Raw genomic sequence first — 7,957 nt, 5'->3', positions numbered from 1 at the left:
CAAAAATCTCCAGTGGCTACCAATCAATCTGCGCATCAGGCAGAAACTCCTCACCCTGGGCTTCAAGGCTCTCCATCACCTCGCCCCCTCCTACCTCACCTCCCTTCTCTCCTTCTACTGCCCAGCCCGCAACCTCCACTCCTCCACCGCTAATCTCCTCACCGTACCTCGTTCTCGCCTGTCCCGCCGTCGACCCCCGGCCCACGTCATCCCCCGGGCCTGGAATGCCCTCCCTCTGCCCCTCCGCCAAGCTAGCTCTCTTCCTCCCTTCAAGGCCCTGCTGAGAGCTCACCTCCTCCAGGAGGCCTTCCCAGACTGAGCTCCTTCCCTCCTCTCCCCCTCGTCCCCCTCTCCATCCCCCCATCTTACCTCCTTCCCTTCCCCACAGTACCTGTATATATGTATATATGGTTGTACATATTTATTACTCTATTTATTTATTTATTTATTTATTTTACTTGTACATTTCTATCCTATTTATTTTATTTTGTTGGTATGTTTGGTTCTGTTCTCTGTCTCCCCCTTTTAGACTGTGAGCCCACTGTTGGGTAGGGACTGTCTCTATGTGTTGCCAATTTGTACTTCCCAAGCGCTTAGTACAGTGCTCTGCACATAGTAAGCGCTCAATAAATACGATTGATTGATTGATTGATGTTCTCTCAGTGCTAAGCAGATCATATAATTAACTACCACTTAGGCTTAGGCCGGAGAATATAATCTCCGGTTCCCTGCCTACAAATAAAAGTTATTTTAATAATTATGCTATTTATTAATGCCAATAATTTGGTATTTCTTATGTGATAAGCACTGTACTAAGATCTGAGTTAGAAGATAATCAGGATGGACACAGTTCCTGGTCTGCATGAGGCTCACAGCCCAAGGGGGAAGGAGACCAGGTATTTAATTCCCAGTTTACAGATGAGAAAACTGAGGCACAGGGATTCATTCAGTCGTATTTATTGAGCCCTTACTGTGTGCAGAGCACTGTACTAAGCGCTTGGGAAGTACAAGTTGGCAATATATAGAGACGGTCCCTACCCAACAATGGGCTCACAGTCTAGAATGTCAAGTGACTAGCCCAAAGTCACAGAGCTGGCTAGTTGTGGGGCCAGGATTAGAATGCATGTCCCTTGATTCCCAAGCCCATGGTCTTTCCACTAAGATACACTGCTGCTCACTAGATTAATATTCCCATTTAATCTTCCCATATTTGGGATGGTTTCGGAACCACTATCATAAAATATCAGTAATTATGGCTCAGGGAGGTTTTAAGAGATTTTCCCCAAATTATCAATCATAAAATGGGCATCCTACTATTTTTCTAGCTGATCATGGTTTTTCCCATCCAGAAAGAGTCCAGTTTAAATCGTCCTGCAAAGAAATCAATCCATTAATATGAATCTGTTACACACTTTGGGGCTTAGCAGTGTACGTAATGCATAGGCAAGAACAAGAAAAGGAATTAGATGCAATTCCTTCCTTCAAAGAGTTTTCATTTTGAGCGAAGACAATCGCTTAGTAATTTTCAATGCCTTACATGTCAGATGGCTAATATTGAACAGTTCTCTGCATATCTTAAGTGCTCAATAAATACCACTGATTGTTTGAATAAACAAGGCATTCTTGCCAGAACCGCTTCGGATTGCACTATGAGATCTTTTTATTTGGAAGTATCATGGTATAATGGAAATCAATCAATCAATCAGTCATATTTACTGAGCACTTACTGTGTGCAGAGCGCTGTACTAAGCGCTTGGGAAGTACAAGTTGGCAACATATAGAGACTGTCCCTGAAAGAGTACAGACTAGGGAGTCAGATGACTGGGGTTCTAATCCCAGCCTCACCGTTGGCCTACTGTGTGACCTTGGGCAAGTCATTTAACATCTTTGTGCCTCAATTATCTCATCCATAAAACAGGGATTATATATCCGTTCTCCTTCCCCCTTATGCTGTGACGCTTATGTGGGACAGGGACTGTGTCTGATTTGATAATTGTGTATCTACTCCAAAGCTTAGTACAGTGCTTGGGACATATTAAGTTCTTAATAAATAAAATTATTGTCATTATTAGTTCCACATTATCAATTCTGTTTGTGTTTGCTTCATTTCTAAATTATTAGAAGGTCTCTGCATTATCAATATCAGTGTTGGTCATATTCTTCACCACCTTCTGGGTTCACGAAATGGATCTAGTTTCTCAAAGGGCATGCAGAAGACACATGAGAAATAATGTGCCCTCTAGAGAAGCAGTGTGGCTCAGTGGAAAGAGCATGGGCTTTGGAGTCAGAGGTCATGGGTTCTAATCCCAGCTCCACCACATGTTTGCTGTGACCTTGGGCAAGTCACTTAACTTCTCTGAGCCTGTTACCTCATCTGTAAAATGAAGATTAAGACTGTGAGCCCCATGTGGGACAATCTGATCACCTTGTGTCCCCCCAGCGCTTAGAACAGTGCTTTGCACATAGTAAGTGCTTAACAAATGCCATTATTATTATTATTGTTATTATTTATTATTATTAGAGGAATTTACCATCCACTGGACCTGAATGCTGGATAGTCAGTTCCATGATGAACAACCAGCATCATCATGGACCTGACGTAGTCAAGGTTTCTGCACTCTTATACAATATGGCTCTAGTGAAATGAAGATTCTTCTACATTTTATTCAGATACTTCTTAAGATTGCTTTTCAGCCAAACTACCACTGAGTTCATTTAAAGTCATTTGAAAATTGGAAAGGAGTGGAACCAAGCACTTCAAATATAAAACTAAAATTGATTAGCTGTTGATACTGTCAACTACAGTACACCTCTATGCAGATGATTCCCAAATCTATATCTCCAATACTGATCTGTCTCCATCTCTGTAGTCTTGCATGTAATAACAACAATAACAATAATAATAATAGTTTAAGCACTTACTATGTGCCAAGCACTGCTCTAAGCACTGGGGCAGATACAAGGTTATCAGGTTGTCCCACATGGGACTCACAGCCTTAATCCCCATTTTACAGATGAGGTAACTGAGGCACAGAGAAGAAAAGTGACATGCCCAAAGTCACATAGCTGACAAGTGGAAGAGGAGCCAGGATTAGAACCCACACCCTCTAACTCTCAAACCTGTGCTTTTACCACTAAGCTATGCTGCTTCATAATAATAATGATGGTATTTGTTAAGCACTTACTATGTGCCAAGCACTGTTCTAAGCACTGGGTCAGATACAAGATAATCACATTGCCCCACATGGGGCTCACAGTCTTAATCTCCATTTTCCAGATGAGATAATTGAAGCACAGAGAAGTTAAGTGGCTTGCCCAAGGTCACACAGCAGACAAGTGGCAGAGGTGTGATTATAACCCACGTCCTCTGACTCCAAAGCTCGTGTTCTTGCCACTAAGCCACACTGCTTCTCATTTCCTGATTGATTTTCAATCATATTTATTAAGCACTTAGTGTGGAGAGCACTGTACTAAGTGCTTGGGAGAGTACAACAATGAACAAGACACATTCTCTGCCCACAACGAGTTTACAGTCTAGAGGGCACTACTAGGTACTTACTCTACCTAGATGTCCCAGTGACACCTCAAATTTAACATGTCCAAAACAGAACTCCCTAACTATCCAACCCTGTCCTCTCCCTGAGTTTCCCATCACTGTAGACAGAAACAGTAGCCTTCTTGTATTTCAAGCCCATAACCATGGCATTAACCTTGACTCATCTCTCTCATTCCACCCACATTTTCAATCTGTCTCTAAATACCATTGTTTCAACCTTTACAACACTGCTATTCATTCATTCAATTGTATTTATTGATTTACTGTGTGCAGAACACTGTACTAAGCACTTGGGAAGTATAAATCGGCAATATATAGAGACAGTCACTCCCCAACAATGGGCCCACCCTTTCCAAACTGTTTTCATCCAAACTGCTACTATGTTAATCCAAGCACTTCTCCTATTTGGCTTTGATTACTGTATCAGCCCCCTTACTGATCTCCCAGTCTCCAGTCTTGCCTCACTCCAGTCCATACTGTACTCTGCTGCCGAGGCCATTTTTCTACAAAAGGTTCAGTTCATGTTTTCTCCACTTCTCAAGAACCTCCAGTGGTTGCCCATCCAACTCTGCATCAAATAGAATCACTACTCTCCAACTATTCTCCCAGCCCACACACTGCACTCCTGTAATGCCTACTTACTCATTGTATTTTGAACTCCTCTAACTCACCACGAACCTCTATCCTATATCCTGCCTCTGGCCTGGAATGCCCTCCCTCTTCATATCTGACAGACAATTACTTTCCCCACTTTCAAAGCCTTACTAAAGGCACATCTCCTCCAAGAGGCGTTCCCTGACTAATCCCTCATTTCCTCTTCTCCCACTCCTTCTACACTGCCCTTGCCCTTGGATTTGTTCCATTTATTCAACCTCCCTCAGCCCACAGCACATATGTATATATCTGTAATTTATTGCTTTGTATTAATGTCTGTCTCCCCCTCTGGATTGTAAACTCATTGTGGGCAGGAACATGTCTGCCAATTCTGTTCTACTCTCTCAAGCACTTAGTAGAGTGCTCTGCACACAAGTGCTCAATATGATTGAACTACAGATTATATTTGATTTCTAATCTTATTCCCTTAGAGCGCGGTTTAGAGATAACACTTCAAAACGAGGACTGCATTTATACAAAACAGGTACAAATCAAAAAAAGGAATGGGAAGACTTAGAGTCCAGATGGCTTCCCTGATTGCCCCATAGCTTCATTTTCATTTCTGCATTCATTCATTCATTGTCGTATTTATTGAGCGCTTACTGTGTGCAGAGCACTGTACTAAGTGCTTGGGAAGTACAAGTTGGCAACATATAGAGATGGTCCCTACCCAACAGGAGGCTCACAGTCTAGAAGGGGGAGACAGACGACAAAACAAAACATTAATAAAATAAATAGAATAAATATGTACAAGTAAAATAGAGTAATAAATATGTACAAACATATATACATATATAAAGGTGCTGTGGGAAGGGGAAGGAGGTACGGCAGGGGGGAGGGGAGGAGGAGGAGAGGAGGGAGGGGGCTCAGTCTGGGAAGGCCTCCTGGAGGAGGTGAGCTCTCAGTAGGGGTTTGAAGGGAGGAAGAGAGCTAGCTTGGAGGATGTGCAGAGGGAGGGCATTCCAGGCCAGGGGGAGGACGTGGGCCGGGGATCGACAGCAGAACAGGCGAGAATGAGGCACAGTGAGGAGGTTAGTGGCAGAGGAGCTGAGGGTGTGGGCTGGGCTGTAGAAGGAAAGAAGGGAGGTGAGGTAAGAGGGGGCGAGGTGACAGAGAGTCTTGAAGCCGAGAGTGAGGAGTTTTTGCCTGATGTGTAGGTTGATTGGTAGCCACTGGAGATTTTTGAGGTGGGGAGAAACATGCCCAGAGCATTTCTGCAATTAGAGCAATGAGCAGCCTGCTGTTGACCCAAAATATCCAGAAATCCTGTGTTCTCATGGAGAAAATACCTTTTAATCAAGTTAATTAAAATTGTAATAAGCACAACCCAGGAATTTTATAGAGTTCCACCTTCCTCTTCTGTGTATACTGAAGGACATTAACAGAGCTGTTGAAGGTATATCAACCAATCAACCAATGGTAATTGAGAGTCTACCGTATGCAGAGCACAATACTAAGTGCTTTGGAGAGTACAATGCAACAGAGCCCATGGCACTATGGTGTCTCACTTTTGCTTGTGGGCATACTCTACAGAAAAGGTATTAAAGATGCCCTTCTGAAATTTACCTTGCAAGGTAGTATCAGTTTAAAGCAATGTCTCTGATGTAAGCCCTGACCACCTCTCATGAACTCTTCCTCCCAAACATCTGCTGAACAGGCTTCATTCCACCTCCAGGCCTGAACAATACATCTTTTTCTCCCTCTCCTATTCCCAGCACGATGTGTCTGTGAAAGTATCAGCAAGGGGACGTGGGGTGGTTCACGTATGTATCATTCTCATCATCCTCCTCATCCTCCCGACACTGAGTGCCTACTATATGCAGTGCTTTGTGGTGGGAGCAGACATATATCATGTCTGATTCATAGCGACTCCATGGATATACTTTCTCCAGAATGTCCTGTCCTCTGCCATAATCCACAACTTTTCTAATGGTTCTTCCATTATCATTGTTATGGCCTCTATCGTTCTCACTGCTGGTCTGCCTCTTCCACATTTTACCCGGACTTTTCCTAGCATTACTGTCTTGTAAGCTCATTGAGGGCAGAAATCGTGTATACCAAACTTATTTTATTATGCTCTCCTAAGTACATAGTACAGTGCTCTGGACACAGTAAGTACCCAATAAATATTATTATTTGATTGGTTATGTTATCGGCACTGCAGTTGGTGCATTTGAAAGAACATAGCTCTGGGAATCAGGAGACCTGGGTTCTGTGACCAATACTTAAAGCAGGAAAATGTTTTCTGGGGTTGTTCCCCACAGAAAACATTAGTTTTAGTGGTGAAGATTTCTGAAAAAAAACCACCCAGGGTACTCTGTGATGTAAATATGATCAGAAGGAAGGCTGAAAAATACCTGGCTTGCATGGGCAGCAAAGGATGCAGTGCCTATCCAAGGAACCACCAGCTGTGTTATCAATCACTGGAATTTACTGAGCTGTGACAATGTGCAGAGCACTGCACTCAGTGCTTATGAAGCTACAGCATAGTACTGGCATTTTGTTGAGTCACTTGTCCATAACTGTTCAAAACTGACAGGGAGTGAGTGAAAGTGCCGTACAAATATTACCACTATCTCTGTAACTCACTTTCATCTATCTTGCCATTGTCATCATCGTCGTCATCATCAATCGTATTTATTGAGTGCTCACTATGTGCAGAGCACTGTACTAAGCGCTTGATAAGTACAAATTGGCAACATATAGAGACAGTCCCTACCCAACAGTGGGCTCACAGTCTAAAAGGGGGAGACAGAGAACAAAACCAAACATACCAACAAAATAAAATAAATAGAATAGATATGTACAAGTAAAATAAATAAATAAATAGAGTAATAAATATGTACAACCATTGTCCCCTTGCTTACAACCATCGTTTGGCCTGTAGCTTCTACCAACTTCATATAACAGACCAGCAGTCTCTCTGCCTTCAGGACCTTCCTAAAATTAGATCTCCTCCAACAGGCCTTCCCAGACTAACCCCTCATTTGTCCTACCTGCCCTTCATTCTATGTCAACCATGCATTTGGCTGTGTACCCTTTAAGCAATTTGATTACTCAACCCAGCCCCATGGCATTTATGTTCATATCTTTATTTCCCTTATCTGTAATCTACTTTGTCTCTCCCTGTGACTGTAAGATCCTTGTGGGCAGGGGTCATGACTACCAACTCTATTATACTCTCCCAAGTGCTTAGTGCAGAGCTTTGAACACATCAGTAGATTGACTGATTATCACTATGGTCAATTCCTTTGCACCAATTCTTGGTCCTGAAATCTCAGGACCAAAGTTCAACCCTCATTATAGATGAGAAACTCCATCATCATTATACTATCATTAACATCACAGCCATGACCACCACCATCATCAATCACTATCAACAGTATTTCACTGTTCCCTTTATCCACTTCCTCCAAAAGATATACCAAGGGTCTGTGAAATGCACCATAAATAATAGCCTGTAACACCAGGTTTTTCTGATATGGCTTTCCCTATGATATCTCCAGTTACAGCTCTAAAATGTCCTGGGAGCAAGCTGATCTTGAACAGTTGCCACATCAATGACAACAGCATAAGCCATCATAGGAAAGAGAGATCATGCACCTTTCATTCATTCATTCAATCATATTTATTGAGCACTTACTGTGTGCTTACTAAGCGCTTGGGAAGTACAAGTTTGCAACATAACCTGTTGCAACATAACCTGTCACCTGGACAGAGTGATAGTATCAGCTTTCTTTTGAAACT

This window comes from Tachyglossus aculeatus, chromosome 3, assembly GCF_015852505.1.
Source record: "Tachyglossus aculeatus isolate mTacAcu1 chromosome 3, mTacAcu1.pri, whole genome shotgun sequence".
In the NCBI taxonomy this organism is placed as follows: domain Eukaryota; kingdom Metazoa; phylum Chordata; class Mammalia; order Monotremata; family Tachyglossidae; genus Tachyglossus; species Tachyglossus aculeatus.
The sequence above is the reverse complement of the archived record's forward strand: the minus strand, read 5'-3'. Positions refer to the sequence as shown.